Source organism: Lithobates pipiens, unplaced genomic scaffold, assembly GCF_037356315.1.
Source record: "Lithobates pipiens isolate NorthernLeopardFrog02 unplaced genomic scaffold, aLitPip1_a1.2 Scaffold_8, whole genome shotgun sequence".
Lineage (NCBI taxonomy): Eukaryota > Metazoa > Chordata > Amphibia > Anura > Ranidae > Lithobates > Lithobates pipiens.
In genome coordinates, this window is record NW_027507903.1 from 609,484,898 (window position 1) to 609,512,648 (window position 27,751).

General features: G+C 52.9%; 48 non-coding genes across 48 annotated transcripts; 24 read left to right on the forward strand and 24 right to left on the reverse strand.

The window, feature by feature from the left end:
* Positions 1-283: 283 nt before the first annotated feature.
* Positions 284-355, forward strand: TRNAW-CCA (transfer RNA tryptophan (anticodon CCA)). The gene has a single exon. It is a non-coding gene; the product is annotated as a tRNA-Trp (tRNA).
* Positions 356-919: 564 nt separating this feature from the next.
* TRNAI-AAU (transfer RNA isoleucine (anticodon AAU)) lies at positions 920-993 on the reverse strand. Its single transcript has one exon. It is a non-coding gene; the product is annotated as a tRNA-Ile (tRNA).
* Positions 994-1,119: 126 nt separating this feature from the next.
* Positions 1,120-1,191, forward strand: TRNAW-CCA (transfer RNA tryptophan (anticodon CCA)). Its single transcript has one exon. It is a non-coding gene; the product is annotated as a tRNA-Trp (tRNA).
* Positions 1,192-1,755: 564 nt separating this feature from the next.
* Positions 1,756-1,829, reverse strand: TRNAI-AAU (transfer RNA isoleucine (anticodon AAU)). The gene has a single exon. It is a non-coding gene; the product is annotated as a tRNA-Ile (tRNA).
* A 136-nt stretch (positions 1,830-1,965) lies between these two features.
* On the forward strand, positions 1,966-2,037 carry TRNAW-CCA (transfer RNA tryptophan (anticodon CCA)). Its single transcript has one exon. It is a non-coding gene; the product is annotated as a tRNA-Trp (tRNA).
* Positions 2,038-2,601: 564 nt separating this feature from the next.
* On the reverse strand, positions 2,602-2,675 carry TRNAI-AAU (transfer RNA isoleucine (anticodon AAU)). Its single transcript has one exon. It is a non-coding gene; the product is annotated as a tRNA-Ile (tRNA).
* Positions 2,676-3,610: 935 nt separating this feature from the next.
* On the forward strand, positions 3,611-3,682 carry TRNAW-CCA (transfer RNA tryptophan (anticodon CCA)). The gene has a single exon. It is a non-coding gene; the product is annotated as a tRNA-Trp (tRNA).
* Positions 3,683-4,246: 564 nt separating this feature from the next.
* TRNAI-AAU (transfer RNA isoleucine (anticodon AAU)) lies at positions 4,247-4,320 on the reverse strand. The gene has a single exon. It is a non-coding gene; the product is annotated as a tRNA-Ile (tRNA).
* Positions 4,321-4,446: 126 nt separating this feature from the next.
* On the forward strand, positions 4,447-4,518 carry TRNAW-CCA (transfer RNA tryptophan (anticodon CCA)). Its single transcript has one exon. It is a non-coding gene; the product is annotated as a tRNA-Trp (tRNA).
* Positions 4,519-5,082: 564 nt separating this feature from the next.
* TRNAI-AAU (transfer RNA isoleucine (anticodon AAU)) lies at positions 5,083-5,156 on the reverse strand. Its single transcript has one exon. It is a non-coding gene; the product is annotated as a tRNA-Ile (tRNA).
* A 126-nt stretch (positions 5,157-5,282) lies between these two features.
* TRNAW-CCA (transfer RNA tryptophan (anticodon CCA)) lies at positions 5,283-5,354 on the forward strand. The gene has a single exon. It is a non-coding gene; the product is annotated as a tRNA-Trp (tRNA).
* A 564-nt stretch (positions 5,355-5,918) lies between these two features.
* On the reverse strand, positions 5,919-5,992 carry TRNAI-AAU (transfer RNA isoleucine (anticodon AAU)). Its single transcript has one exon. It is a non-coding gene; the product is annotated as a tRNA-Ile (tRNA).
* A 126-nt stretch (positions 5,993-6,118) lies between these two features.
* Positions 6,119-6,190, forward strand: TRNAW-CCA (transfer RNA tryptophan (anticodon CCA)). Its single transcript has one exon. It is a non-coding gene; the product is annotated as a tRNA-Trp (tRNA).
* A 564-nt stretch (positions 6,191-6,754) lies between these two features.
* TRNAI-AAU (transfer RNA isoleucine (anticodon AAU)) lies at positions 6,755-6,828 on the reverse strand. The gene has a single exon. It is a non-coding gene; the product is annotated as a tRNA-Ile (tRNA).
* Positions 6,829-6,954: 126 nt separating this feature from the next.
* On the forward strand, positions 6,955-7,026 carry TRNAW-CCA (transfer RNA tryptophan (anticodon CCA)). The gene has a single exon. It is a non-coding gene; the product is annotated as a tRNA-Trp (tRNA).
* A 764-nt stretch (positions 7,027-7,790) lies between these two features.
* On the forward strand, positions 7,791-7,862 carry TRNAW-CCA (transfer RNA tryptophan (anticodon CCA)). Its single transcript has one exon. It is a non-coding gene; the product is annotated as a tRNA-Trp (tRNA).
* A 564-nt stretch (positions 7,863-8,426) lies between these two features.
* Positions 8,427-8,500, reverse strand: TRNAI-AAU (transfer RNA isoleucine (anticodon AAU)). The gene has a single exon. It is a non-coding gene; the product is annotated as a tRNA-Ile (tRNA).
* Positions 8,501-8,646: 146 nt separating this feature from the next.
* TRNAW-CCA (transfer RNA tryptophan (anticodon CCA)) lies at positions 8,647-8,718 on the forward strand. The gene has a single exon. It is a non-coding gene; the product is annotated as a tRNA-Trp (tRNA).
* Positions 8,719-10,091: 1,373 nt separating this feature from the next.
* Positions 10,092-10,165, reverse strand: TRNAI-AAU (transfer RNA isoleucine (anticodon AAU)). Its single transcript has one exon. It is a non-coding gene; the product is annotated as a tRNA-Ile (tRNA).
* A 126-nt stretch (positions 10,166-10,291) lies between these two features.
* Positions 10,292-10,363, forward strand: TRNAW-CCA (transfer RNA tryptophan (anticodon CCA)). Its single transcript has one exon. It is a non-coding gene; the product is annotated as a tRNA-Trp (tRNA).
* Positions 10,364-11,127: 764 nt separating this feature from the next.
* Positions 11,128-11,199, forward strand: TRNAW-CCA (transfer RNA tryptophan (anticodon CCA)). Its single transcript has one exon. It is a non-coding gene; the product is annotated as a tRNA-Trp (tRNA).
* A 764-nt stretch (positions 11,200-11,963) lies between these two features.
* On the forward strand, positions 11,964-12,035 carry TRNAW-CCA (transfer RNA tryptophan (anticodon CCA)). Its single transcript has one exon. It is a non-coding gene; the product is annotated as a tRNA-Trp (tRNA).
* Positions 12,036-12,599: 564 nt separating this feature from the next.
* Positions 12,600-12,673, reverse strand: TRNAI-AAU (transfer RNA isoleucine (anticodon AAU)). The gene has a single exon. It is a non-coding gene; the product is annotated as a tRNA-Ile (tRNA).
* Positions 12,674-12,799: 126 nt separating this feature from the next.
* Positions 12,800-12,871, forward strand: TRNAW-CCA (transfer RNA tryptophan (anticodon CCA)). Its single transcript has one exon. It is a non-coding gene; the product is annotated as a tRNA-Trp (tRNA).
* A 764-nt stretch (positions 12,872-13,635) lies between these two features.
* On the forward strand, positions 13,636-13,707 carry TRNAW-CCA (transfer RNA tryptophan (anticodon CCA)). The gene has a single exon. It is a non-coding gene; the product is annotated as a tRNA-Trp (tRNA).
* A 2,245-nt stretch (positions 13,708-15,952) lies between these two features.
* TRNAI-AAU (transfer RNA isoleucine (anticodon AAU)) lies at positions 15,953-16,026 on the reverse strand. The gene has a single exon. It is a non-coding gene; the product is annotated as a tRNA-Ile (tRNA).
* A 762-nt stretch (positions 16,027-16,788) lies between these two features.
* On the reverse strand, positions 16,789-16,862 carry TRNAI-AAU (transfer RNA isoleucine (anticodon AAU)). Its single transcript has one exon. It is a non-coding gene; the product is annotated as a tRNA-Ile (tRNA).
* Positions 16,863-16,988: 126 nt separating this feature from the next.
* Positions 16,989-17,060, forward strand: TRNAW-CCA (transfer RNA tryptophan (anticodon CCA)). Its single transcript has one exon. It is a non-coding gene; the product is annotated as a tRNA-Trp (tRNA).
* A 564-nt stretch (positions 17,061-17,624) lies between these two features.
* TRNAI-AAU (transfer RNA isoleucine (anticodon AAU)) lies at positions 17,625-17,698 on the reverse strand. The gene has a single exon. It is a non-coding gene; the product is annotated as a tRNA-Ile (tRNA).
* A 253-nt stretch (positions 17,699-17,951) lies between these two features.
* Positions 17,952-18,025, reverse strand: TRNAI-AAU (transfer RNA isoleucine (anticodon AAU)). The gene has a single exon. It is a non-coding gene; the product is annotated as a tRNA-Ile (tRNA).
* A 97-nt stretch (positions 18,026-18,122) lies between these two features.
* TRNAW-CCA (transfer RNA tryptophan (anticodon CCA)) lies at positions 18,123-18,194 on the forward strand. Its single transcript has one exon. It is a non-coding gene; the product is annotated as a tRNA-Trp (tRNA).
* A 564-nt stretch (positions 18,195-18,758) lies between these two features.
* TRNAI-AAU (transfer RNA isoleucine (anticodon AAU)) lies at positions 18,759-18,832 on the reverse strand. Its single transcript has one exon. It is a non-coding gene; the product is annotated as a tRNA-Ile (tRNA).
* A 762-nt stretch (positions 18,833-19,594) lies between these two features.
* TRNAI-AAU (transfer RNA isoleucine (anticodon AAU)) lies at positions 19,595-19,668 on the reverse strand. The gene has a single exon. It is a non-coding gene; the product is annotated as a tRNA-Ile (tRNA).
* A 762-nt stretch (positions 19,669-20,430) lies between these two features.
* Positions 20,431-20,504, reverse strand: TRNAI-AAU (transfer RNA isoleucine (anticodon AAU)). Its single transcript has one exon. It is a non-coding gene; the product is annotated as a tRNA-Ile (tRNA).
* A 126-nt stretch (positions 20,505-20,630) lies between these two features.
* On the forward strand, positions 20,631-20,702 carry TRNAW-CCA (transfer RNA tryptophan (anticodon CCA)). The gene has a single exon. It is a non-coding gene; the product is annotated as a tRNA-Trp (tRNA).
* Positions 20,703-21,266: 564 nt separating this feature from the next.
* Positions 21,267-21,340, reverse strand: TRNAI-AAU (transfer RNA isoleucine (anticodon AAU)). The gene has a single exon. It is a non-coding gene; the product is annotated as a tRNA-Ile (tRNA).
* A 253-nt stretch (positions 21,341-21,593) lies between these two features.
* On the reverse strand, positions 21,594-21,667 carry TRNAI-AAU (transfer RNA isoleucine (anticodon AAU)). Its single transcript has one exon. It is a non-coding gene; the product is annotated as a tRNA-Ile (tRNA).
* Positions 21,668-21,764: 97 nt separating this feature from the next.
* Positions 21,765-21,836, forward strand: TRNAW-CCA (transfer RNA tryptophan (anticodon CCA)). Its single transcript has one exon. It is a non-coding gene; the product is annotated as a tRNA-Trp (tRNA).
* A 764-nt stretch (positions 21,837-22,600) lies between these two features.
* On the forward strand, positions 22,601-22,672 carry TRNAW-CCA (transfer RNA tryptophan (anticodon CCA)). Its single transcript has one exon. It is a non-coding gene; the product is annotated as a tRNA-Trp (tRNA).
* A 564-nt stretch (positions 22,673-23,236) lies between these two features.
* TRNAI-AAU (transfer RNA isoleucine (anticodon AAU)) lies at positions 23,237-23,310 on the reverse strand. Its single transcript has one exon. It is a non-coding gene; the product is annotated as a tRNA-Ile (tRNA).
* A 126-nt stretch (positions 23,311-23,436) lies between these two features.
* Positions 23,437-23,508, forward strand: TRNAW-CCA (transfer RNA tryptophan (anticodon CCA)). The gene has a single exon. It is a non-coding gene; the product is annotated as a tRNA-Trp (tRNA).
* A 564-nt stretch (positions 23,509-24,072) lies between these two features.
* Positions 24,073-24,146, reverse strand: TRNAI-AAU (transfer RNA isoleucine (anticodon AAU)). The gene has a single exon. It is a non-coding gene; the product is annotated as a tRNA-Ile (tRNA).
* Positions 24,147-24,908: 762 nt separating this feature from the next.
* Positions 24,909-24,982, reverse strand: TRNAI-AAU (transfer RNA isoleucine (anticodon AAU)). Its single transcript has one exon. It is a non-coding gene; the product is annotated as a tRNA-Ile (tRNA).
* A 126-nt stretch (positions 24,983-25,108) lies between these two features.
* Positions 25,109-25,180, forward strand: TRNAW-CCA (transfer RNA tryptophan (anticodon CCA)). The gene has a single exon. It is a non-coding gene; the product is annotated as a tRNA-Trp (tRNA).
* Positions 25,181-25,744: 564 nt separating this feature from the next.
* Positions 25,745-25,818, reverse strand: TRNAI-AAU (transfer RNA isoleucine (anticodon AAU)). The gene has a single exon. It is a non-coding gene; the product is annotated as a tRNA-Ile (tRNA).
* A 253-nt stretch (positions 25,819-26,071) lies between these two features.
* TRNAI-AAU (transfer RNA isoleucine (anticodon AAU)) lies at positions 26,072-26,145 on the reverse strand. Its single transcript has one exon. It is a non-coding gene; the product is annotated as a tRNA-Ile (tRNA).
* Positions 26,146-26,271: 126 nt separating this feature from the next.
* TRNAW-CCA (transfer RNA tryptophan (anticodon CCA)) lies at positions 26,272-26,343 on the forward strand. The gene has a single exon. It is a non-coding gene; the product is annotated as a tRNA-Trp (tRNA).
* Positions 26,344-27,107: 764 nt separating this feature from the next.
* Positions 27,108-27,179, forward strand: TRNAW-CCA (transfer RNA tryptophan (anticodon CCA)). Its single transcript has one exon. It is a non-coding gene; the product is annotated as a tRNA-Trp (tRNA).
* Positions 27,180-27,751: the final 572 nt, after the last annotated feature.

Here is a 27,751-nt window from a genome sequence, read left to right on the forward strand (position 1 = left end):
TGCTATCCGTTGAGTAGGTTAAAGAAAACTAGGCCAAGCGCCGACGGCCATAGGAATCCACCGCGGTTGGAATAAAAGGGCAATGGCCCGTACGGGGATCGAACCGGCGACCTTGGCGTTATTAGCACCACGCTCTAACCAACTGAGCTAACCGGCCGAAACTTGCATAGGGAGAGCCGGCCAAAGCTGGCACAGGGCTATCAGGGCAACCAGGTCAATCTGTGGGCAACCGCTGAAGAATTGACGCCGGAGTAGCCTAAAGCTTTCCAGAGCCACCACAGCTGACCTCGTGGCGCAACGGTAGCGCGTCTGACTCCAGATCAGAAGGTTGCGTGTTCAAATCACGTCGGGGTCATGTTGGTTTTCATCGTCACCCACCCAAGCCAGGCTCCTCTGGCCCCTCCGCGTTGTCCCATCATTCCATTCCGGCTCCCACCCACGCAGGCTCCCGATCACCCTCAGAAGGCTGGGTGAACAGCCAAACCTAAAGAGCATGTGCCGTAGGCCTGGAAGAAGCTCCACTCCTGGGCTCATAGCATTGGGTGGAGGGTTGCAAAGCCTCAAATTAATAAGAATCAAGCATGTAAAACCTGCAAGGGTCAGAAGGTGCTTTGCAAGGCGTTATGGGTTGTTTTTCTTTCCCGAAGAATACATGTCTTACCTCGGGTTCTAACATAAGCGTGCAGAGAGGCTCCAGGGCTTGTGGCGTCAGCTAACTTTTTGTTTTCCCACAATCTTTAGCAGATATGGTTCTGGATCTTGGAGCCTTGAGGTGTTGTGGGACATAATTAAGCTGGGACATAATTAAGCTGCGCCACTAGCGAAATAGGCATCTTTGCTATCCGTTGAGTAGGTTAAAGAAAACTAGGCCAAGCGCCGACGGCCATAGGAATCCACCGCGGTTGGAATAAAAGGGCAATGGCCCGTACGGGGATCGAACCCGCGACCTTGGCGTTATTAGCACCACGCTCTAACCAACTGAGCTAACCGGCCGAAACTTGCATAGGGAGAGCCGGCCAAAGCTGGCACAGGGCTATCAGGGCAACCAGGTCAATCTGTGGGCAACCGCTGAAGAATTGACGCCGGAGTAGCCTAAAGCTTTCCAGAGCCACCACAGCTGACCTCGTGGCGCAACGGTAGCGCGTCTGACTCCAGATCAGAAGGTTGCGTGTTCAAATCACGTCGGGGTCATGTTGGTTTTCATCGTCACCCACCCAAGCCAGGCTCCTCTGGCCCCTCCGCGTTGTCCCATCATTCCATTCCGGCTCCCACCCACGCAGGCTCCCGATCACCCTCAGAAGGCTGGGTGAACAGCCAAACCTAAAGAGCATGTGCCGTAGGCCTGGAAGAAGCTCCACTCCTGGGCTCATAGCATTGGGTGGAGGGTTGCAAAGCCTCAAATTAATAAGAATCAAGCATGTAAAACCTGCAAGGGTCAGAAGGTGCTTTGCAAGGCGTTATGGGTTGTTTTTCTTTCCCGAAGAATACATGTCTTACCTCGGGTTCTAACATAAGCGTGCAGAGAGGCTCCAGGGCTTGTGGCGTCAGCTAACTTTTTGTTTTCCCACAATCTTTAGCAGATATGGTTCTGGATCTTGGAGCCTTGAGGTGTTGTGGGACATAATTAAGCTGGGACATAATTAAGCTGCGCCACTAGCGAAATAGGCATCTTTGCTATCCGTTGAGTAGGTTAAAGAAAACTAGGCCAAGCGCCGACGGCCATAGGAATCCACCGCGGTTGGAATAAAAGGGCAATGGCCCGTACGGGGATCGAACCCGCGACCTTGGCGTTATTAGCACCACGCTCTAACCAACTGAGCTAACCGGCCGAAACTTGCATAGGCAGAGCCGGCCAAAGCTGGCCAAAGCTGGCACAGGGCTATCAGGGCAACCAGGTCAATCTGTGGGCAACCGCTGAAGAATTGACGCCGGAGTAGCCTAAAGCTTTCCAGAGCCACCACAGCTGACCTCGTGGCGCAACGGTAGCGCGTCTGACTCCAGATCAGAAGGTTGCGTGTTCAAATCACGTCGGGGTCATGTTGGTTTTCATCGTCACCCACCCAAGCCAGGCTCCTCTGGCCCCTCCGCGTTGTCCCATCATTCCATTCCGGCTCCCACCCACGCAGGCTCCCGATCACCCTCAGAAGGCTGGGTGAACAGCCAAACCTAAAGAGCATGTGCCGTAGGCCTGGAAGAAGCTCCACTCCTGGGCTCATAGCATTGGGTGGAGGGTTGCAAAGCCTCAAATTAATAAGAATCAAGCATGTAAAACCTGCAAGGGTCAGAAGGTGCTTTGCAAGGCGTTATGGGTTGTTTTTCTTTCCCGAAGAATACATGTCTTACCTCGGGTTCTAACATAAGCGTGCAGAGAGGCTCCAGGGCTTGTGGCGTCAGCTAACTTTTTGTTTTCCCACAATCTTTAGCAGATATGGTTCTGGATCTTGGAGCCTTGAGGTGTTGTGGGACATAATTAAGCTGGGACATAATTAAGCTGCGCCACTAGCGAAATAGGCATCTTTGCTATCCGTTGAGTAGGTTAAAGAAAACTAGGCCAAGCGCCGACGGCCATAGGAATCCACCGCGGTTGGAATAAAAGGGCAATGGCCCGTACGGGGATCGAACCCGCGACCTTGGCGTTATTAGCACCACGCTCTAACCAACTGAGCTAACCGGCCGAAACTTGCATAGGGAGAGCCGGCCAAAGCTGGCACAGGGCTATCAGGGCAACCAGGTCAATCTGTGGGCAACCGCTGAAGAATTGACGCCGGAGTAGCCTAAAGCTTTCCAGAGCCACCACAGCTGACCTCGTGGCGCAACGGTAGCGCGTTCAAATCACGTCGGGGTCATGTTGGTTTTCATCGTCACCCACCCAAGCCAGGCTCCTCTGGCCCCTCCGCGTTGTCCCATCATTCCATTCCGGCTCCCACCCACGCAGGCTCCCGATCACCCTCAGAAGGCTGGGTGAACAGCCAAACCTAAAGAGCATGTGCCGTAGGCCTGGAAGAAGCTCCACTCCTGGGCTCATAGCATTGGGTGGAGGGTTGCAAAGCCTCAAATTAATAAGAATCAAGCATGTAAAACCTGCAAGGGTCAGAAGGTGCTTTGCAAGGCGTTATGGGTTGTTTTTCTTTCCCGAAGAATACATGTCTTACCTCGGGTTCTAACATAAGCGTGCAGAGAGGCTCCAGGGCTTGTGGCGTCAGCTAACTTTTTGTTTTCCCACAATCTTTAGCAGATATGGTTCTGGATCTTGGAGCCTTGAGGTGTTGTGGGACATAATTAAGCTGGGACATAATTAAGCTGCGCCACTAGCGAAATAGGCATCTTTGCTATCCGTTGAGTAGGTTAAAGAAAACTAGGCCAAGCGCCGACGGCCATAGGAATCCACCGCGGTTGGAATAAAAGGGCAATGGCCCGTACGGGGATCGAACCGGCGACCTTGGCGTTATTAGCACCACGCTCTAACCAACTGAGCTAACCGGCCGAAACTTGCATAGGGAGAGCCGGCCAAAGCTGGCACAGGGCTATCAGGGCAACCAGGTCAATCTGTGGGCAACCGCTGAAGAATTGACGCCGGAGTAGCCTAAAGCTTTCCAGAGCCACCACAGCTGACCTCGTGGCGCAACGGTAGCGCGTCTGACTCCAGATCAGAAGGTTGCGTGTTCAAATCACGTCGGGGTCATGTTGGTTTTCATCGTCACCCACCCAAGCCAGGCTCCTCTGGCCCCTCCGCGTTGTCCCATCATTCCATTCCGGCTCCCACCCACGCAGGCTCCCGATCACCCTCAGAAGGCTGGGTGAACAGCCAAACCTAAAGAGCATGTGCCGTAGGCCTGGAAGAAGCTCCACTCCTGGGCTCATAGCATTGGGTGGAGGGTTGCAAAGCCTCAAATTAATAAGAATCAAGCATGTAAAACCTGCAAGGGTCAGAAGGTGCTTTGCAAGGCGTTATGGGTTGTTTTTCTTTCCCGAAGAATACATGTCTTACCTCGGGTTCTAACATAAGCGTGCAGAGAGGCTCCAGGGCTTGTGGCGTCAGCTAACTTTTTGTTTTCCCACAATCTTTAGCAGATATGGTTCTGGATCTTGGAGCCTTGAGGTGTTGTGGGACATAATTAAGCTGGGACATAATTAAGCTGCGCCACTAGCGAAATAGGCATCTTTGCTATCCGTTGAGTAGGTTAAAGAAAACTAGGCCAAGCGCCGACGGCCATAGGAATCCACCGCGGTTGGAATAAAAGGGCAATGGCCCGTACGGGGATCGAACCCGCGACCTTGGCGTTATTAGCACCACGCTCTAACCAACTGAGCTAACCGGCCGAAACTTGCATAGGGAGAGCCGGCCAAAGCTGGCACAGGGCTATCAGGGCAACCAGGTCAATCTGTGGGCAACCGCTGAAGAATTGACGCCGGAGTAGCCTAAAGCTTTCCAGAGCCACCACAGCTGACCTCGTGGCGCAACGGTAGCGCGTCTGACTCCAGATCAGAAGGTTGCGTGTTCAAATCACGTCGGGGTCATGTTGGTTTTCATCGTCACCCACCCAAGCCAGGCTCCTCTGGCCCCTCCGCGTTGTCCCATCATTCCATTCCGGCTCCCACCCACGCAGGCTCCCGATCACCCTCAGAAGGCTGGGTGAACAGCCAAACCTAAAGAGCATGTGCCGTAGGCCTGGAAGAAGCTCCACTCCTGGGCTCATAGCATTGGGTGGAGGGTTGCAAAGCCTCAAATTAATAAGAATCAAGCATGTAAAACCTGCAAGGGTCAGAAGGTGCTTTGCAAGGCGTTATGGGTTGTTTTTCTTTCCCGAAGAATACATGTCTTACCTCGGGTTCTAACATAAGCGTGCAGAGAGGCTCCAGGGCTTGTGGCGTCAGCTAACTTTTTGTTTTCCCACAATCTTTAGCAGATATGGTTCTGGATCTTGGAGCCTTGAGGTGTTGTGGGACATAATTAAGCTGGGACATAATTAAGCTGCGCCACTAGCGAAATAGGCATCTTTGCTATCCGTTGAGTAGGTTAAAGAAAACTAGGCCAAGCGCCGACGGCCATAGGAATCCACCGCGGTTGGAATAAAAGGGCAATGGCCCGTACGGGGATCGAACCCGCGACCTTGGCGTTATTAGCACCACGCTCTAACCAACTGAGCTAACCGGCCGAAACTTGCATAGGGAGAGCCGGCCAAAGCTGGCACAGGGCTATCAGGGCAACCAGGTCAATCTGTGGGCAACCGCTGAAGAATTGACGCCGGAGTAGCCTAAAGCTTTCCAGAGCCACCACAGCTGACCTCGTGGCGCAACGGTAGCGCGTCTGACTCCAGATCAGAAGGTTGCGTGTTCAAATCACGTCGGGGTCATGTTGGTTTTCATCGTCACCCACCCAAGCCAGGCTCCTCTGGCCCCTCCGCGTTGTCCCATCATTCCATTCCGGCTCCCACCCACGCAGGCTCCCGATCACCCTCAGAAGGCTGGGTGAACAGCCAAACCTAAAGAGCATGTGCCGTAGGCCTGGAAGAAGCTCCACTCCTGGGCTCATAGCATTGGGTGGAGGGTTGCAAAGCCTCAAATTAATAAGAATCAAGCATGTAAAACCTGCAAGGGTCAGAAGGTGCTTTGCAAGGCGTTATGGGTTGTTTTTCTTTCCCGAAGAATACATGTCTTACCTCGGGTTCTAACATAAGCGTGCAGAGAGGCTCCAGGGCTTGTGGCGTCAGCTAACTTTTTGTTTTCCCACAATCTTTAGCAGATATGGTTCTGGATCTTGGAGCCTTGAGGTGTTGTGGGACATAATTAAGCTGGGACATAATTAAGCTGCGCCACTAGCGAAATAGGCATCTTTGCTATCCGTTGAGTAGGTTAAAGAAAACTAGGCCAAGCGCCGACGGCCATAGGAATCCACCGCGGTTGGAATAAAAGGGCAATGGCCCGTACGGGGATCGAACCCGCGACCTTGGCGTTATTAGCACCACGCTCTAACCAACTGAGCTAACCGGCCGAAACTTGCATAGGGAGAGCCGGCCAAAGCTGGCACAGGGCTATCAGGGCAACCAGGTCAATCTGTGGGCAACCGCTGAAGAATTGACGCCGGAGTAGCCTAAAGCTTTCCAGAGCCACCACAGCTGACCTCGTGGCGCAACGGTAGCGCGTCTGACTCCAGATCAGAAGGTTGCGTGTTCAAATCACGTCGGGGTCATGTTGGTTTTCATCGTCACCCACCCAAGCCAGGCTCCTCTGGCCCCTCCGCGTTGTCCCATCATTCCATTCCGGCTCCCACCCACGCAGGCTCCCGATCACCCTCAGAAGGCTGGGTGAACAGCCAAACCTAAAGAGCATGTGCCGTAGGCCTGGAAGAAGCTCCACTCCTGGGCTCATAGCATTGGGTGGAGGGTTGCAAAGCCTCAAATTAATAAGAATCAAGCATGTAAAACCTGCAAGGGTCAGAAGGTGCTTTGCAAGGCGTTATGGGTTGTTTTTCTTTCCCGAAGAATACATGTCTTACCTCGGGTTCTAACATAAGCGTGCAGAGAGGCTCCAGGGCTTGTGGCGTCAGCTAACTTTTTGTTTTCCCACAATCTTTAGCAGATATGGTTCTGGATCTTGGAGCCTTGAGGTGTTGTGGGACATAATTAAGCTGGGACATAATTAAGCTGCGCCACTAGCGAAATAGGCATCTTTGCTATCCGTTGAGTAGGTTAAAGAAAACTAGGCCAAGCGCCGACGGCCATAGGAATCCACCGCGGTTGGAATAAAAGGGCAATGGCCCGTACGGGGATCGAACCCGCGACCTTGGCGTTATTAGCACCACGCTCTAACCAACTGAGCTAACCGGCCGAAACTTGCATAGGGAGAGCCGGCCAAAGCTGGCACAGGGCTATCAGGGCAACCAGGTCAATCTGTGGGCAACCGCTGAAGAATTGACGCCGGAGTAGCCTAAAGCTTTCCAGAGCCACCACAGCTGACCTCGTGGCGCAACGGTAGCGCGTCTGACTCCAGATCAGAAGGTTGCGTGTTCAAATCACGTCGGGGTCATGTTGGTTTTCATCGTCACCCACCCAAGCCAGGCTCCTCTGGCCCCTCCGCGTTGTCCCATCATTCCATTCCGGCTCCCACCCACGCAGGCTCCCGATCACCCTCAGAAGGCTGGGTGAACAGCCAAACCTAAAGAGCATGTGCCGTAGGCCTGGAAGAAGCTCCACTCCTGGGCTCATAGCATTGGGTGGAGGGTTGCAAAGCCTCAAATTAATAAGAATCAAGCATGTAAAACCTGCAAGGGTCAGAAGGTGCTTTGCAAGGCGTTATGGGTTGTTTTTCTTTCCCGAAGAATACATGTCTTACCTCGGGTTCTAACATAAGCGTGCAGAGAGGCTCCAGGGCTTGTGGCGTCAGCTAACTTTTTGTTTTCCCACAATCTTTAGCAGATATGGTTCTGGATCTTGGAGCCTTGAGGTGTTGTGGGACATAATTAAGCTGGGACATAATTAAGCTGCGCCACTAGCGAAATAGGCATCTTTGCTATCCGTTGAGTAGGTTAAAGAAAACTAGGCCAAGCGCCGACGGCCATAGGAATCCACCGCGGTTGGAATAAAAGGGCAATGGCCCGTACGGGGATCGAACCCGCAACCTTGGCGTTATTAGCACCACGCTCTAACCAACTGAGCTAACCGGCCGAAACTTGCATAGGCAGAGCCGGCCAAAGCTGGCACAGGGCTATCAGGGCAACCAGGTCAATCTGTGGGCAACCGCTGAAGAATTGACGCCGGAGTAGCCTAAAGCTTTCCAGAGCCACCACAGCTGACCTCGTGGCGCAACGGTAGCGCGTCTGACTCCAGATCAGAAGGTTGCGTGTTCAACTCACGTCGGGGTCATGTTGGTTTTCATCGTCACCCACCCAAGCCAGGCTCCTCTGGCCCCTCCGCGTTGTCCCATCATTCCATTCCGGCTCCCACCCACGCAGGCTCCCGATCACCCTCAGAAGGCTGGGTGAACAGCCAAACCTAAAGAGCATGTGCCGTAGGCCTGGAAGAAGCTCCACTCCTGGGCTCATAGCATTGGGTGGAGGGTTGCAAAGCCTCAAATTAATAAGAATCAAGCATGTAAAACCTGCAAGGGTCAGAAGGTGCTTTGCAAGGCGTTATGGGTTGTTTTTCTTTCCCGAAGAATACATGTCTTACCTCGGGTTCTAACATAAGCGTGCAGAGAGGCTCCAGGGCTTGTGGCGTCAGCTAACTTTTTGTTTTCCCACAATCTTTAGCAGATATGGTTCTGGATCTTGGAGCCTTGAGGTGTTGTGGGACATAATTAAGCTGGGACATAATTAAGCTGCGCCACTAGCGAAATAGGCATCTTTGCTATCCGTTGAGTAGGTTAAAGAAAACTAGGCCAAGCGCCGACGGCCATAGGAATCCACCGCGGTTGGAATAAAAGGGCAATGGCCCGTACGGGGATCGAACCCGCGACCTTGGCGTTATTAGCACCACGCTCTAACCAACTGAGCTAACCGGCCGAAACTTGCATAGGGAGAGCCGGCCAAAGCTGGCACAGGGCTATCAGGGCAACCAGGTCAATCTGTGGGCAACCAGGTCAATCTGTGGGCAACCGCTGAAGAATTGACGCCGGAGTAGCCTAAAGCTTTCCAGAGCCACCACAGCTGACCTCGTGGCGCAACGGTAGCGCGTCTGACTCCAGATCAGAAGGTTGCGTGTTCAAATCACGTCGGGGTCATGTTGGTTTTCATCGTCACCCACCCAAGCCAGGCTCCTCTGGCCCCTCTGCGTTGTCCCATCATTCCATTCCGGCTCCCACCCACGCAGGCTCCCGATCACCCTCAGAAGGCTGGGTGAACAGCCAAACCTAAAGAGCATGTGCCGTAGGCCTGGAAGAAGCTCCACTCCTGGGCTCATAGCATTGGGTGGAGGGTTGCAAAGCCTCAAATTAATAAGAATCAAGCATGTAAAACCTGCAAGGGTCAGAAGGTGCTTTGCAAGGCGTTATGGGTTGTTTTTCTTTCCCGAAGAATACATGTCTTACCTCGGGTTCTAACATAAGCGTGCAGAGAGGCTCCAGGGCTTGTGGCGTCAGCTAACTTTTTGTTTTCCCACAATCTTTAGCAGATATGGTTCTGGATCTTGGAGCCTTGAGGTGTTGTGGGACATAATTAAGCTGGGACATAATTAAGCTGCGCCACTAGCGAAATAGGCATCTTTGCTATCCGTTGAGTAGGTTAAAGAAAACTAGGCCAAGCGCCGACGGCCATAGGAATCCACCGCGGTTGGAATAAAAGGGCAATGGCCCGTACGGGGATCGAACCCGCAACCTTGGCGTTATTAGCACCACGCTCTAACCAACTGAGCTAACCGGCCGAAACTTGCATAGGGAGAGCCGGCCAAAGCTGGCACAGGGCTATCAGGGCAACCAGGTCAATCTGTGGGCAACCGCTGAAGAATTGACGCCGGAGTAGCCTAAAGCTTTCCAGAGCCACCACAGCTGACCTCGTGGCGCAACGGTAGCGCGTTCAAATCACGTCGGGGTCATGTTGGTTTTCATCGTCACCCACCCAAGCCAGGCTCCTCTGGCCCCTCCGCGTTGTCCCATCATTCCATTCCGGCTCCCACCCACGCAGGCTCCCGATCACCCTCAGAAGGCTGGGTGAACAGCCAAACCTAAAGAGCATGTGCCGTAGGCCTGGAAGAAGCTCCACTCCTGGGCTCATAGCATTGGGTGGAGGGTTGCAAAGCCTCAAATTAATAAGAATCAAGCATGTAAAACCTGCAAGGGTCAGAAGGTGCTTTGCAAGGCGTTATGGGTTGTTTTTCTTTCCCGAAGAATACATGTCTTACCTCGGGTTCTAACATAAGCGTGCAGAGAGGCTCCAGGGCTTGTGGCGTCAGCTAACTTTTTGTTTTCCCACAATCTTTAGCAGATATGGTTCTGGATCTTGGAGCCTTGAGGTGTTGTGGGACATAATTAAGCTGGGACATAATTAAGCTGCGCCACTAGCGAAATAGGCATCTTTGCTATCCGTTGAGTAGGTTAAAGAAAACTAGGCCAAGCGCCGACGGCCATAGGAATCCACCGCGGTTGGAATAAAAGGGCAATGGCCCGTACGGGGATCGAACCCGCGACCTTGGCGTTATTAGCACCACGCTCTAACCAACTGAGCTAACCGGCCGAAACTTGCATAGGGAGAGCCGGCCAAAGCTGGCACAGGGCTATCAGGGCAACCAGGTCAATCTGTGGGCAACCGCTGAAGAATTGACGCCGGAGTAGCCTAAAGCTTTCCAGAGCCACCACAGCTGACCTCGTGGCGCAACGGTAGCGCGTCTGACTCCAGATCAGAAGGTTGCGTGTTCAAATCACGTCGGGGTCATGTTGGTTTTCATCGTCACCCACCCAAGCCAGGCTCCTCTGGCCCCTCCGCGTTGTCCCATCATTCCATTCCGGCTCCCACCCACGCAGGCTCCCGATCACCCTCAGAAGGCTGGGTGAACAGCCAAACCTAAAGAGCATGTGCCGTAGGCCTGGAAGAAGCTCCACTCCTGGGCTCATAGCATTGGGTGGAGGGTTGCAAAGCCTCAAATTAATAAGAATCAAGCATGTAAAACCTGCAAGGGTCAGAAGGTGCTTTGCAAGGCGTTATGGGTTGTTTTTCTTTCCCGAAGAATACATGTCTTACCTCGGGTTCTAACATAAGCGTGCAGAGAGGCTCCAGGGCTTGTGGCGTCAGCTAACTTTTTGTTTTCCCACAATCTTTAGCAGATATGGTTCTGGATCTTGGAGCCTTGAGGTGTTGTGGGACATAATTAAGCTGGGACATAATTAAGCTGCGCCACTAGCGAAATAGGCATCTTTGCTATCCGTTGAGTAGGTTAAAGAAAACTAGGCCAAGCGCCGACGGCCATAGGAATCCACCGCGGTTGGAATAAAAGGGCAATGGCCCGTACGGGGATCGAACCCGCGACCTTGGCGTTATTAGCACCACACTCTAACCAACTGAGCTAACCGGCCGAAACTTGCGTAGGGAGAGCCGGCCAAAGCTGGCACAGGGCTATCAGGGCAACCAGGTCAATCTGTGGGCAACCGCTGAAGAATTGACGCCGGAGTAGCCTAAAGCTTTCCAGAGGCACCACAGCTGACCTCGTGGCGCAACGGTAGCGCGTCTGACTCCAGATCAGAAGGTTGCGTGTTCAAATCACGTCGGGGTCATGTTGGTTTTCATCGTCACCCACCCAAGCCAGGCTCCTCTGGCCCCTCCGCGTTGTCCCATCATTCCATTCCGGCTCCCACCCACGCAGGCTCCCGATCACCCTCAGAAGGCTGGGTGAACAGCCAAACCCAAAGAGCATGTGCCGTAGGCCTGGAAGAAGCTCCACTCCTGGGCTCATAGCATTGGGTGGAGGGTTGCAAAGCCTCAAATTAATAAGAATCAAGCATGTAAAACCTGCAAGGGTCAGAAGGTGCTTTGCAAGGCGTTATGGGTTGTTTTTCTTTCCCGAAGAATACATGTCTTACCTCGGGTTCTAACATAAGCGTGCAGAGAGGCTCCAGGGCTTGTGGCGTCAGCTAACTTTTTGTTTTCCCACAATCTTTAGCAGATATGGTTCTGGATCTTGGAGCCTTGAGGTGTTGTGGGACATAATTAAGCTGGGACATAATTAAGCTGCGCCACTAGCGAAATAGGCATCTTTGCTATCCGTTGAGTAGGTTAAAGAAAACTAGGCCAAGCGCCGACGGCCATAGGAATCCACCGCGGTTGGAATAAAAGGGCAATGGCCCGTACGGGGATCGAACCGGCGACCTTGGCGTTATTAGCACCACGCTCTAACCAACTGAGCTAACCGGCCGAAACTTGCATAGGGAGAGCCGGCCAAAGCTGGCACAGGGCTATCAGGGCAACCAGGTCAATCTGTGGGCAACCGCTGAAGAATTGACACCGGAGTAGCCTAAAGCTTTCCAGATCCACCACAGCTGACCTCGTGGCGCAACGGTAGCGCGTCTGACTCCAGATCAGAAGGTTGCGTGTTCAAATCACGTCGGGGTCATGTTGGTTTTCATCGTCACCCACCCAAGCCAGGCTCCTCTGGCCCCTCCGCGTTGTCCCATCATTCCATTCCGGCTCCCACCCACGCAGGCTCCCGATCACCCTCAGAAGGCTGGGTGAACAGCCAAACCTAAAGAGCATGTGCCGTAGGCCTGGAAGAAGCTCCACTCCTGGGCTCATAGCATTGGGTGGAGGGTTGCAAAGCCTCAAATTAATAAGAATCAAGCATGTAAAACCTGCAAGGGTCAGAAGGTGCTTTGCAAGGCGTTATGGGTTGTTTTTCTTTCCCGAAGAATACATGTCTTACCTCGGGTTCTAACATAAGCGTGCAGAGAGGCTCCAGGGCTTGTGGCGTCAGCTAACTTTTTGTTTTCCCACAATCTTTAGCAGATATGGTTCTGGATCTTGGAGCCTTGAGGTGTTGTGGGACATAATTAAGCTGGGACATAATTAAGCTGCGCCACTAGCGAAATAGGCATCTTTGCTATCCGTTGAGTAGGTTAAAGAAAACTAGGCCAAGCGCCGACGGCCATAGGAATCCACCGCGGTTGGAATAAAAGGGCAATGGCCCGTACGGGGATCGAACCCGCGACCTTGGCGTTATTAGCACCACGCTCTAACCAACTGAGCTAACCGGCCGAAACTTGCATAGGGAGAGCCGGCCAAAGCTGGCACAGGGCTATCAGGGCAACCAGGTCAATCTGTGGGCAACCGCTGAAGAATTGACGCCGGAGTAGCCTAAAGCTTTCCAGAGCCACCACAGCTGACCTCGTGGCGCAACGGTAGCGCGTCTGACTCCAGATCAGAAGGTTGCGTGTTCAAATCACGTCGGGGTCATGTTGGTTTTCATCGTCACCCACCCAAGCCAGGCTCCTCTGGCCCCTCCGCGTTGTCCCATCATTCCATTCCGGCTCCCACCCACGCAGGCTCCCGATCACCCTCAGAAGGCTGGGTGAACAGCCAAACCCAAAGAGCATGTGCCGTAGGCCTGGAAGAAGCTCCACTCCTGGGCTCATAGCATTGGGTGGAGGGTTGCAAAGCCTCAAATTAATAAGAATCAAGCATGTAAAACCTGCAAGGGTCAGAAGGTGCTTTGCAAGGCGTTATGGGTTGTTTTTCTTTCCCGAAGAATACATGTCTTACCTCGGGTTCTAACATAAGCGTGCAGAGAGGCTCCAGGGCTTGTGGCGTCAGCTAACTTTTTGTTTTCCCACAATCTTTAGCAGATATGGTTCTGGATCTTGGAGCCTTGAGGTGTTGTGGGACATAATTAAGCTGGGACATAATTAAGCTGCGCCACTAGCGAAATAGGCATCTTTGCTATCCGTTGAGTAGGTTAAAGAAAACTAGGCCAAGCGCCGACGGCCATAGGAATCCACCGCGGTTGGAATAAAAGGGCAATGGCCCGTACGGGGATCGAACCGGCGACCTTGGCGTTATTAGCACCACGCTCTAACCAACTGAGCTAACCGGCCGAAACTTGCATAGGGAGAGCCGGCCAAAGCTGGCACAGGGCTATCAGGGCAACCAGGTCAATCTGTGGGCAACCGCTGAAGAATTGACGCCGGAGTAGCCTAAAGCTTTCCAGAGCCACCACAGCTGACCTCGTGGCGCAACGGTAGCGCGTCTGACTCCAGATCAGAAGGTTGCGTGTTCAAATCACGTCGGGGTCATGTTGGTTTTCATCGTCACCCACCCAAGCCAGGCTCCTCTGGCCCCTCCGCGTTGTCCCATCATTCCATTCCGGCTCCCACCCACGCAGGCTCCCGATCACCCTCAGAAGGCTGGGTGAACAGCCAAACCCAAAGAGCATGTGCCGTAGGCCTGGAAGAAGCTCCACTCCTGGGCTCATAGCATTGGGTGGAGGGTTGCAAAGCCTCAAATTAATAAGAATCAAGCATGTAAAACCTGCAAGGGTCAGAAGGTGCTTTGCAAGGCGTTATGGGTTGTTTTTCTTTCCCGAAGAATACATGTCTTACCTCGGGTTCTAACATAAGCGTGCAGAGAGGCTCCAGGGCTTGTGGCGTCAGCTAACTTTTTGTTTTCCCACAATCTTTAGCAGATATGGTTCTGGATCTTGGAGCCTTGAGGTGTTGTGGGACATAATTAAGCTGGGACATAATTAAGCTGCGCCACTAGCGAAATAGGCATCTTTGCTATCCGTTGAGTAGGTTAAAGAAAACTAGGCCAAGCGCCGACGGCCATAGGAATCCACCGCGGTTGGAATAAAAGGGCAATGGCCCGTACGGGGATCGAACCCGCGACCTTGGCGTTATTAGCACCACGCTCTAACCAACTGAGCAAACCGGCCGAAACTTGCATAAGGAGAGCCGGCCAAAGCTGGCACAGGGCTATCAGGGCAACCAGGTCAATCTGTGGGCAACCGCTGAAGAATTGACGCCGGAGTAGCCTAAAGCTTTCCAGAGCCACCACAGCTGACCTCGTGGCGCAACGGTAGCGCGTCTGACTCCAGATCAGAAGGTTGCGTGTTCAAATCACGTCGGCGTCATGTTGGTTTTCATCGTCACCCACCCAAGCCAGGCTCCTCTGGCCCCTCCGCGTTGTCCCATCATTCCATTCCGGCTCCCACCCACGCAGGCTCCCGATCACCCTCAGAAGGCTGGGTGAACAGCCAAACCCAAAGAGCATGTGCCGTAGGCCTGGAAGAAGCTCCACTCCTGGGCTCATAGCATTGGGTGGAGGGTTGCAAAGCCTCAAATTAATAAGAATCAAGCATGTAAAACCTGCAAGGGTCAGAAGGTGCTTTGCAAGGCGTTATGGGTTGTTTTTCTTTCCCGAAGAATACATGTCTTACCTCGGGTTCTAACATAAGCGTGCAGAGAGGCTCCAGGGCTTGTGGCGTCAGCTAACTTTTTGTTTTCCCACAATCTTTAGCAGATATGGTTCTGGATCTTGGAGCCTTGAGGTGTTGTGGGACATAATTAAGCTGGGACATAATTAAGCTGCGCCACTAGCGAAATAGGCATCTTTGCTATCCGTTGAGTAGGTTAAAGAAAACTAGGCCAAGCGCCGACGGCCATAGGAATCCACCGCGGTTGGAATAAAAGGGCAATGGCCCGTACGGGGATCGAACCCGCGACCTTGGCGTTATTAGCACCACGCTCTAACCAACTGAGCAAACCGGCCGAAACTTGCATAGGGAGAGCCGGCCAAAGCTGGCACAGGGCTATCAGGGCTATCAGGGCAACCAGGTCAATCTGTGGGCAACCGCTGAAGAATTGACGCCGGAGTAGCCTAAAGCTTTCCAGAGCCACCACAGCTGACCTCGTGGCGCAACGGTAGCGCGTCTGACTCCAGATCAGAAGGTTGCGTGTTCAAATCACGTCGGCGTCATGTTGGTTTTCATCGTCACCCACCCAAGCCAGGCTCCTCTGGCCCCTCCGCGTTGTCCCATCATTCCATTCCGGCTCCCACCCACGCAGGCTCCCGATCACCCTCAGAAGGCTGGGTGAACAGCCAAACCCAAAGAGCATGTGCCGTAGGCCTGGAAGAAGCTCCACTCCTGGGCTCATAGCATTGGGTGGAGGGTTGCAAAGCCTCAAATTAATAAGAATCAAGCATGTAAAACCTGCAAGGGTCAGAAGGTGCTTTGCAAGGCGTTATGGGTTGTTTTTCTTTCCCGAAGAATACATGTCTTACCTCGGGTTCTAACATAAGCGTGCAGAGAGGCTCCAGGGCTTGTGGCGTCAGCTAACTTTTTGTTTTCCCACAATCTTTAGCAGATATGGTTCTGGATCTTGGAGCCTTGAGGTGTTGTGGGACATAATTAAGCTGGGACATAATTAAGCTGCGCCACTAGCGAAATAGGCATCTTTGCTATCCGTTGAGTAGGTTAAAGAAAACTAGGCCAAGCGCCGACGGCCATAGGAATCCACCGCGGTTGGAATAAAAGGGCAATGGCCCGTACGGGGATCGAACCCGCGACCTTGGCGTTATTAGCACCACGCTCTAACCAACTGAGCTAACCGGCCGAAACTTGCATAGGGAGAGCCGGCCAAAGCTGGCACAGGGCTATCAGGGCAACCAGGTCAATCTGTGGGCAACCGCTGAAGAATTGACGCCGGAGTAGCCTAAAGCTTTCCAGAGCCACCACAGCTGACCTCGTGGCGCAACGGTAGCGCGTCTGACTCCAGATCAGAAGGTTGCGTGTTCAAATCACATCGGGGTCATGTTGGTTTTCATCGTCACCCACCCAAGCCAGGCTCCTCTGGCCCCTCCGCGTTGTCCCATCATTCCATTCCGGCTCCCACCCACGCAGGCTCCCGATCACCCTCAGAAGGCTGGGTGAACAGCCAAACCCAAAGAGCATGTGCCGTAGGCCTGGAAGAAGCTCCACTCCTGGGCTCATAGCATTGGGTGGAGGGTTGCAAAGCCTCAAATTAATAAGAATCAAGCATGTAAAACCTGCAAGGGTCAGAAGGTGCTTTGCAAGGCGTTATGGGTTGTTTTTCTTTCCCGAAGAATACATGTCTTACCTCGGGTTCTAACATAAGCGTGCAGAGAGGCTCCAGGGCTTGTGGCGTCAGCTAACTTTTTGTTTTCCCACAATCTTTAGCAGATATGGTTCTGGATCTTGGAGCCTTGAGGTGTTGTGGGACATAATTAAGCTGGGACATAATTAAGCTGCGCCACTAGCGAAATAGGCATCTTTGCTATCCGTTGAGTAGGTTAAAGAAAACTAGGCCAAGCGCCGACGGCCATAGGAATCCACCGCGGTTGGAATAAAAGGGCAATGGCCCGTACGGGGATCGAACCCGCGACCTTGGCGTTATTAGCACCACGCTCTAACCAACTGAGCTAACCGGCCGAAACTTGCATAGGGAGAGCCGGCCAAAGCTGGCACAGGGCTATCAGGGCAACCAGGTCAATCTGTGGGCAACCGCTGAAGAATTGACGCCGGAGTAGCCTAAAGCTTTCCAGAGCCACCACAGCTGACCTCGTGGCGCAACGGTAGCGCGTCTGACTCCAGATCAGAAGGTTGCGTGTTCAAATCACGTCGGGGTCATGTTGGTTTTCATCGTCACCCACCCAAGCCAGGCTCCTCTGGCCCCTCCGCGTTGTCCCATCATTCCATTCCGGCTCCCACCCACGCAGGCTCCCGATCACCCTCAGAAGGCTGGGTGAACAGCCAAACCCAAAGAGCATGTGCCGTAGGCCTGGAAGAAGCTCCACTCCTGGGCTCATAGCATTGGGTGGAGGGTTGCAAAGCCTCAAATTAATAAGAATCAAGCATGTAAAACCTGCAAGGGTCAGAAGGTGCTTTGCAAGGCGTTATGGGTTGTTTTTCTTTCCCGAAGAATACATGTCTTACCTCGGGTTCTAACATAAGCGTGCAGAGAGGCTCCAGGGCTTGTGGCGTCAGCTAACTTTTTGTTTTCCCACAATCTTTAGCAGATATGGTTCTGGATCTTGGAGCCTTGAGGTGTTGTGGGACATAATTAAGCTGGGACATAATTAAGCTGCGCCACTAGCGAAATAGGCATCTTTGCTATCCGTTGAGTAGGTTAAAGAAAACTAGGCCAAGCGCCGACGGCCATAGGAATCCACCGCGGTTGGAATAAAAGGGCAATGGCCCGTACGGGGATCGAACCCGCGACCTTGGCGTTATTAGCACCACGCTCTAACCAACTGAGCTAACCGGCCGAAACAACATAAGCGTGCAGAGAGGCTCCAGGGCTTGTGGCGTCAGCTAACTTTTTGTTTTCCCACAATCTTTAGCAGATATGGTTCTGGATCTTGGAGCCTTGAGGTGTTGTGGGACATAATTAAGCTGGGACATAATTAAGCTGCGCCACTAGCGAAATAGGCATCTTTGCTATCCGTTGAGTAGGTTAAAGAAAACTAGGCCAAGCGCCGACGGCCATAGGAATCCACCGCGGTTGGAATAAAAGGGCAATGGCCCGTACGGGGATCGAACCCGCGACCTTGGCGTTATTAGCACCACGCTCTAACCAACTGAGCTAACCGGCCGAAACTTGCATAGGGAGAGCCGGCCAGGTCAATCTGTGGGCAACCGCTGAAGAATTGACGCCGGAGTAGCCTAAAGCTTTCCAGAGCCACCACAGCTGACCTCGTGGCGCAACGGTAGCGCGTCTGACTCCAGATCAGAAGGTTGCGTGTTCAAATCACGTCGGGGTCATGTTGGTTTTCATCGTCACCCACCCAAGCCAGGCTCCTCTGGCCCCTCCGCGTTGTCCCATCATTCCATTCCGGCTCCCACCCACGCAGGCTCCCGATCACCCTCAGAAGGCTGGGTGAACAGCCAAACCCAAAGAGCATGTGCCGTAGGCCTGGAAGAAGCTCCACTCCTGGGCTCATAGCATTGGGTGGAGGGTTGCAAAGCCTCAAATTAATAAGAATCAAGCATGTAAAACCTGCAAGGGTCAGAAGGTGCTTTGCAAGGCGTTATGGGTTGTTTTTCTTTCCCGAAGAATACATGTCTTACCTCGGGTTCTAACATAAGCGTGCAGAGAGGCTCCAGGGCTTGTGGCGTCAGCTAACTTTTTGTTTTCCCACAATCTTTAGCAGATATGGTTCTGGATCTTGGAGCCTTGAGGTGTTGTGGGACATAATTAAGCTGGGACATAATTAAGCTGCGCCACTAGCGAAATAGGCATCTTTGCTATCCGTTGAGTAGGTTAAAGAAAACTAGGCCAAGCGCCGACGGCCATAGGAATCCACCGCGGTTGGAATAAAAGGGCAATGGCCCGTACGGGGATCGAACCCGCGACCTTGGCGTTATTAGCACCACGCTCTAACCAACTGAGCTAACCGGCCGAAACTTGCATAGGGAGAGCCGGCCAAAGCTGGCACAGGGCTATCAGGGCAACCAGGTCAATCTGTGGGCAACCGCTGAAGAATTGACGCCGGAGTAGCCTAAAGCTTTCCAGAGCCACCACAGCTGACCTCGTGGCGCAACGGTAGCGCGTCTGACTCCAGATCAGAAGGTTGCGTGTTCAAATCACATCGGGGTCATGTTGGTTTTCATCGTCACCCACCCAAGCCAGGCTCCTCTGGCCCCTCCGCGTTGTCCCATCATTCCATTCCGGCTCCCACCCACGCAGGCTCCCGATCACCCTCAGAAGGCTGGGTGAACAGCCAAACCCAAAGAGCATGTGCCGTAGGCCTGGAAGAAGCTCCACTCCTGGGCTCATAGCATTGGGTGGAGGGTTGCAAAGCCTCAAATTAATAAGAATCAAGCATGTAAAACCTGCAAGGGTCAGAAGGTGCTTTGCAAGGCGTTATGGGTTGTTTTTCTTTCCCGAAGAATACATGTCTTACCTCGGGTTCTAACATAAGCGTGCAGAGAGGCTCCAGGGCTTGTGGCGTCAGCTAACTTTTTGTTTTCCCACAATCTTTAGCAGATATGGTTCTGGATCTTGGAGCCTTGAGGTGTTGTGGGACATAATTAAGCTGGGACATAATTAAGCTGCGCCACTAGCGAAATAGGCATCTTTGCTATCCGTTGAGTAGGTTAAAGAAAACTAGGCCAAGCGCCGACGGCCATAGGAATCCACCGCGGTTGGAATAAAAGGGCAATGGCCCGTACGGGGATCGAACCCGCGACCTTGGCGTTATTAGCACCACGCTCTAACCAACTGAGCTAACCGGCCGAAACTTGCATAGGGAGAGCCGGCCAAAGCTGGCACAGGGCTATCAGGGCAACCAGGTCAATCTGTGGGCAACCGCTGAAGAATTGACGCCGGAGTAGCCTAAAGCTTTCCAGAGCCACCACAGCTGACCTCGTGGCGCAACGGTAGCGCGTCTGACTCCAGATCAGAAGGTTGCGTGTTCAAATCACATCGGGGTCATGTTGGTTTTCATCGTCACCCACCCAAGCCAGGCTCCTCTGGCCCCTCCGCGTTGTCCCATCATTCCATTCCGGCTCCCACCCACGCAGGCTCCCGATCACCCTCAGAAGGCTGGGTGAACAGCCAAACCCAAAGAGCATGTGCCGTAGGCCTGGAAGAAGCTCCACTCCTGGGCTCATAGCATTGGGTGGAGGGTTGCAAAGCCTCAAATTAATAAGAATCAAGCATGTAAAACCTGCAAGGGTCAGAAGGTGCTTTGCAAGGCGTTATGGGTTGTTTTTCTTTCCCGAAGAATACATGTCTTACCTCGGGTTCTAACATAAGCGTGCAGAGAGGCTCCAGGGCTTGTGGCGTCAGCTAACTTTTTGTTTTCCCACAATCTTTAGCAGATATGGTTCTGGATCTTGGAGCCTTGAGGTGTTGTGGGACATAATTAAGCTGGGACATAATTAAGCTGCGCCACTAGTGAAATAGGCATCTTTGCTATCCGTTGAGTAGGTTAAAGAAAACTAGGCCAAGCGCCGACGGCCATAGGAATCCACCGCGGTTGGAATAAAAGGGCAATGGCCCGTACGGGGATCGAACCCGCGACCTTGGCGTTATTAGCACCACGCTCTAACCAACTGAGCTAACCGGCCGAAACTTGCATAGGGAGAGCCGGCCAAAGCTGGCACAGGGCTATCAGGGCAACCAGGTCAATCTGTGGGCAACCGCTGAAGAATTGACGCCGGAGTAGCCTAAAGCTTTCCAGAGCCACCACAGCTGACCTCGTGGCGCAACGGTAGCGCGTCTGACTCCAGATCAGAAGGTTGCGTGTTCAAATCACGTCGGGGTCATGTTGGTTTTCATCGTCACCCACCCAAGCCAGGCTCCTCTGGCCCCTCCGCGTTGTCCCATCATTCCATTCCGGCTCCCACCCACGCAGGCTCCCGATCACCCTCAGAAGGCTGGGTGAACAGCCAAACCCAAAGAGCATGTGCCGTAGGCCTGGAAGAAGCTCCACTCCTGGGCTCATAGCATTGGGTGGAGGGTTGCAAAGCCTCAAATTAATAAGAATCAAGCATGTAAAACCTGCAAGGGTCAGAAGGTGCTTTGCAAGGCGTTATGGGTTGTTTTTCTTTCCCGAAGAATACATGTCTTACCTCGGGTTCTAACATAAGCGTGCAGAGAGGCTCCAGGGCTTGTGGCGTCAGCTAACTTTTTGTTTTCCCACAATCTTTAGCAGATATGGTTCTGGATCTTGGAGCCTTGAGGTGTTGTGGGACATAATTAAGCTGGGACATAATTAAGCTGCGCCACTAGCGAAATAGGCATCTTTGCTATCCGTTGAGTAGGTTAAAGAAAACTAGGCCAAGCGCCGACGGCCATAGGAATCCACCACGGTTGGAATAAAAGGGCAATGGCCCGTACGGGGATCGAACCCGCGACCTTGGCGTTATTAGCACCACGCTCTAACCAACTGAGCTAACCGGCCGAAACAACATAAGCGTGCAGAGAGGCTCCAGGGCTTGTGGCGTCAGCTAACTTTTTGTTTTCCCACAATCTTTAGCAGATATGGTTCTGGATCTTGGAGCCTTGAGGTGTTGTGGGACATAATTAAGCTGGGACATAATTAAGCTGCGCCACTAGCGAAATAGGCATCTTTGCTATCCGTTGAGTAGGTTAAAGAAAACTAGGCCAAGCGCCGACGGCCATAGGAATCCACCGCGGTTGGAATAAATGGGCAATGGCCCGTACGGGGATCGAACCCGCGACCTTGGCGTTATTAGCACCACGCTCTAACCAACTGAGCTAACCGGCCAAAACTTGCATAGGGAGAGCCGGCCAGGTCAATCTGTGGGCAACCGCTGAAGAATTGACGCCGGAGTAGCCTAAAGCTTTCCAGAGCCACCACAGCTGACCTCGTGGCGCAACGGTAGCGCGTCTGACTCCAGATCAGAAGGTTGCGTGTTCAAATCACGTCGGGGTCATGTTGGTTTTCATCGTCACCCACCCAAGCCAGGCTCCTCTGGCCCCTCCGCGTTGTCCCATCATTCCATTCCGGCTCCCACCCACGCAGGCTCCCGATCACCCTCAGAAGGCTGGGTGAACAGCCAAACCCAAAGAGCATGTGCCGTAGGCCTGGAAGAAGCTCCACTCCTGGGCTCATAGCATTGGGTGGAGGGTTGCAAAGCCTCAAATTAATAAGAATCAAGCATGTAAAACCTGCAAGGGTCAGAAGGTGCTTTGCAAGGCGTTATGGGTTGTTTTTCTTTCCCGAAGAATACATGTCTTACCTCGGGTTCTAACATAAGCGTGCAGAGAGGCTCCAGGGCTTGTGGCGTCAGCTAACTTTTTGGTTTCCCACAATCTTTAGCAGATATGGTTCTGGATCTTGGAGCCTTGAGGTGTTGTGGGACATAATTAAGCTGGGACATAATTAAGCTGCGCCACTAGCGAAATAGGCATCTTTGCTATCCGTTGAGTAGGTTAAAGAAAACTAGGCCAAGCGCCGACGGCCATAGGAATCCACCGCGGTTGGAATAAAAGGGCAATGGCCCGTACGGGGATCAAACCCGCGACCTTGGCGTTATTAGCACCACGCTCTAACCAACTGAGCAAACTGGCCGAAACTTGCATAGGGAGAGCCGGCCAAAGCTGGCACAGGGCTATCAGGGCAACCAGGTCAATCTGTGGGCAACCGCTGAAGAATTGACGCCGGAGTAGCCTAAAGCTTTCCAGAGCCACCACAGCTGACCTCGTGGCGCAACGGTAGCGCGTCTGACTCCAGATCAGAAGGTTGCGTGTTCAAATCACGTCGGGGTCATGTTGGTTTTCATCGTCACCCACCCAAGCCAGGCTCCTCTGGCCCCTCCGTGTTGTCCCATCATTCCATTCCGGCTCCCACCCACGCAGGCTCCCGATCACCCTCAGAAGGCTGGGTGAACAGCCAAACCCAAAGAGCATGTGCCGTAGGCCTGGAAGAAGCTCCACTCCTGGGCTCATAGCATTGGGTGGAGGGTTGCAAAGCCTCAAATTAATAAGAATCAAGCATGTAAAACCTGCAAGGGTCAGAAGGTGCTTTGCAAGGCGTTATGGGTTGTTTTTCTTTCCCGAAGAATACATGTCTTACCTCGGGTTCTAACATAAGCGTGCAGAGAGGCTCCAGGGCTTGTGGCGTCAGCTAACTTTTTGTTTTCCCACAATCTTTAGCAGATATGGTTCTGGATCTTGGAGCCTTGAGGTGTTGTGGGACATAATTAAGCTGGGACATAATTAAGCTGCGCCACTAGCAAAATAGGCATCTTTGCTATCCGTTGAGTAGGTTAAAGAAAACTAGGCCAAGCGCCGACGGCCATAGGAATCCACCGCGGTTGGAATAAAAGGGCAATGGCCCGTACGGGGATCGAACCCGCGACCTTGGCGTTATTAGCACCACGCTCTAACCAACTGAGCTAACCGGCCGAAACTTGCATAGGGAGAGCCGGCCAAAGCTGGCACAGGGCTATCAGGGCAACCAGGTCAATCTGTGGGCAACCGCTGAAGAATTGACGCCGGAGTAGCCTAAAGCTTTCCAGAGCCACCACAGCTGACCTCGTGGCGCAACGGTAGCGTGTCTGACTCCAGATCAGAAGGTTGCGTGTTCAAATCACGTCGGGGTCATGTTGGTTTTCATCGTCACCCACCCAAGCCAGGCTCCTCTAGCCCCTCCGCGTTGTCCCATCATTCCATTCCGGCTCCCACCCACGCAGGCTCCCGATCACCCTCAGAAGGCTGGGTGAACAGCCAAACCCAAAGAGCATGTGCCGTAGGCCTAGAAGAAGCTCCACTCCTGGGCTCATAGCATTGGGTGGAGGGTTGCAAAGCCTCAAATTAATAAGAATCAAGCATGTAAAACCTGCAAGGGTCAGAAGGTGCTTTGCAAGGCGTTATGGGTTGTTTTTCTTTCCCGAAGAATACATGTCTTACCTCGGGTTCTAACATAAGCGTGCAGAGAGGCTCCAGGGCTTGTGGCGTCAGCTAACTTTTTGTTTTCCCACAATCTTTAGCAGATATGGTTCTGGATCTTGGAGCCTTGAGGTGTTGTGGGACATAATTAAGCTGGGACATAATTAAGCTGCGCCACTAGCGAAATAGGCATCTTTGCTATCCGTTGAGTAGGTTAAAGAAAACTAGGCCAAGCGCCGACGGCCATAGGAATCCACCGCGGTTGGAATAAAAGGGCAATGGCCTGTACGGGGATCGAACCCGCGACCTTGGCGTTATTAGCACCACGCTCTAACCAACTGAGCTAACCGGCCGAAACTTGCATAGGGAGAGCCGGCCAAAGCTGGCACAGGGCTATCAGGGCAACCAGGTCAATCTGTGGGCAACCGCTGAAGAATTGACGCCGGAGTAGCCTAAAGCTTTCCAGAGCCACCACAGCTGACCTCGTGGCGCAACGGTAGCGCGTCTGACTCCAGATCAGAAGGTTGCGTGTTCAAATCACGTCTGGGTCATGTTGGTTTTCATCGTCACCCACCCAAGCCAGGCTCCTCTGGCCCCTCCGCGTTGTCCCATCATTCCATTCCGGCTCCCACCCACGCAGGCTCCCGATCACCCTCAGAAGGCTGGGTGAACAGCCAAACCCAAAGAGCATGTGCCGTAGGCCTGGAAGAAGCTCCACTCCTGGGCTCATAGCATTGGGTGGAGGGTTGCAAAGCCTCAAATTAATAAGAATCAAGCATGTAAAACCTGCAAGGGTCAGAAGGTGCTTTGCAAGGCGTTATGGGTTGTTTTTCTTTCCCGAAGAATACATGTCTTACCTCGGGTTCTAACATAAGCGTGCAGAGAGGCTCCAGGGCTTGTGGCGTCAGCTAACTTTTTGTTTTCCCACAATCTTTAGCAGATATGGTTCTGGATCTTGGAGCCTTGAGGTGTTGTGGGACATAATTAAGCTGGGACATAATTAAGCTGCGCCACTAGCGAAATAGGCATCTTTGCTATCCGTTGAGTAGGTTAAAGAAAACTAGGCCAAGCGCCGACGGCCATAGGAATCCACCGCGGTTGGAATAAAAGGGCAATGGCCTGTACGGGGATCGAACCCGCGACCTTGGCGTTATTAGCACCACGCTCTAACCAACTGAGCTAACCGGCCGAAACTTGCATAGGGAGAGCCGGCCAAAGCTGGCACAGGGCTATCAGGGCAACCAGGTCAATCTGTGGGCAACCGCTGAAGAATTGACGCCGGAGTAGCCTAAAGCTTTCCAGAGCCACCACAGCTGACCTCGTGGCGCAACGGTAGCGCGTCTGACTCCAGATCAGAAGGTTGCGTGTTCAAATCACGTCGGGGTCATGTTGGTTTTCATCGTCACCCACCCAAGCCAGGCTCCTCTGGCCCCTCCGCGTTGTCCCATCATTCCATTCCGGCTCCCACCCACGCAGGCTCCCGATCACCCTCAGAAGGCTGGGTGAACAGCCAAACCCAAAGAGCATGTGCCGTAGGCCTGGAAGAAGCTCCACTCCTGGGCTCATAGCATTGGGTGGAGGGTTGCAAAGCCTCAAATTAATAAGAATCAAGCATGTAAAACCTGCAAGGGTCAGAAGGTGCTTTGCAAGGCGTTATGGGTTGTTTTTCTTTCCCGAAGAATACATGTCTTACCTCGGGTTCTAACATAAGCGTGCAGAGAGGCTCCAGGGCTTGTGGCGTCAGCTAACTTTTTGTTTTCCCACAATCTTTAGCAGATATGGTTCTGGATCTTGGAGCCTTGAGGTGTTGTGGGACATAATTAAGCTGGGACATAATTAAGCTGCGCCACTAGCGAAATAGGCATCTTTGCTATCCGTTGAGTAGGTTAAAGAAAACTAGGCCAAGCGCCGACGGCCATAGGAATCCACCGCGGTTGGAATAAAAGGGCAATGGCCCGTACGGGGATCGAACCCGCGACCTTGGCGTTATTAGCACCACGCTCTAACCAACTGAGCTAACCGGCCGAAACAACATAAGCGTGCAGAGAGGCTCCAGGGCTTGTGGCGTCAGCTAACTTTTTGTTTTCCCACAATCTTTAGCAGATATGGTTCTGGATCTTGGAGCCTTGAGGTGTTGTGGGACATAATTAAGCTGGGACATAATTAAGCTGCGCCACTAGCGAAATAGGCATCTTTGCTATCCGTTGAGTAGGTTAAAGAAAACTAGGCCAAGCGCCGACGGCCATAGGAATCCACCGCGGTTGGAATAAAAGGGCAATGGCCCGTACGGGGATCGAACCCGCGACCTTGGCGTTATTAGCACCACGCTCTAACCAACTGAGCTAACCGGCCGAAACTTGCATAGGGAGAGCCGGCCAAAGCTGGCACAGGGCTATCAGGGCAACCAGGTCAATCTGTGGGCAACCGCTGAAGAATTGACGCCGGAGTAGCCTAAAGCTTTCCAGAGCCACCACAGCTGACCTCGTGGCGCAACGGTAGCGCGTCTGACTCCAGATTAGAAGGTTGCGTGTTCAAATCACGTCGGGGTCATGTTGGTTTTCATCGTCACCCACCCAAGCCAGGCTCCTCTGGCCCCTCCGCGTTGTCCCATCATTCCATTCCGGCTCCCACCCACGCAGGCTCCCGATCACCCTCAGAAGGCTGGGTGAACAGCCAAACCCAAAGAGCATGTGCCGTAGGCCTGGAAGAAGCTCCACTCCTGGGCTCATAGCATTGGGTGGAGGGTTGCAAAGCCTCAAATTAATAAGAATCAAGCATGTAAAACCTGCAAGGGTCAGAAGGTGCTTTGCAAGGCGTTATGGGTTGTTTTTCTTTCCCGAAGAATACATGTCTTACCTCGGGTTCTAACATAAGCGTGCAGAGAGGCTCCAGGGCTTGTGGCGTCAGCTAACTTTTTGTTTTCCCACAATCTTTAGCAGATATGGTTCTGGATCTTGGAGCCTTGAGGTGTTGTGGGACATAATTAAGCTGGGACATAATTAAGCTGCGCCACTAGCGAAATAGGCATCTTTGCTATCCGTTGAGTAGGTTAAAGAAAACTAGGCCAAGCGCCGACGGCCATAGGAATCCACCGCGGTTGGAATAAAAGGGCAATGGCCCGTACGGGGATCGAACCCGCGACCTTGGCGTTATTAGCACCACGCTCTAACCAACTGAGCAAACCGGCCGAAACTTGCATAGGGAGAGCCGGCCAAAGCTGGCACAGGGCTATCAGGGCAACCAGGTCAATCTGTGGGCAACCGCTGAAGAATTGACGCCGGAGTAGCCTAAAGCTTTCCAGAGCCACCACAGCTGACCTCGTGGCGCAACGGTAGCGCGTCTGACTCCAGATCAGAAGGTTGCGTGTTCAAATCACGTCGGGGTCATGTTGGTTTTCATCGTCACCCACCCAAGCCAGGCTCCTCTGGCCCCTCCGCGTTGTCCCATCATTCCATTCCGGCTCCCACCCACGCAGGCTCCCGATCACCCTCAGAAGGCTGGGTGAACAGCCAAACCCAAAGAGCATGTGCCGTAGGCCTGGAAGAAGCTCCACTCCTGGGCTCATAGCATTGGGTGGAGGGTTGCAAAGCCTCAAATTAATAAGAATCAAGCATGTAAAACCTGCAAGGGTCAGAAGGTGCTTTGCAAGGCGTTATGGGTTGTTTTTCTTTCCCGAAGAATACATGTCTTACCTCGGGTTCTAACATAAGCGTGCAGAGAGGCTCCAGGGCTTGTGGCGTCAGCTAACTTTTTGTTTTCCCACAATCTTTAGCAGATATGGTTCTGGATCTTGGAGCCTTGAGGTGTTGTGGGACATAATTAAGCTGGGACATAATTAAGCTGCGCCACTAGCGAAATAGGCATCTTTGCTATCCGTTGAGTAGGTTAAAGAAAACTAGGCCAAGCGCCGACGGCCATAGGAATCCACCGCGGTTGGAATAAAAGGGCAATGGCCCGT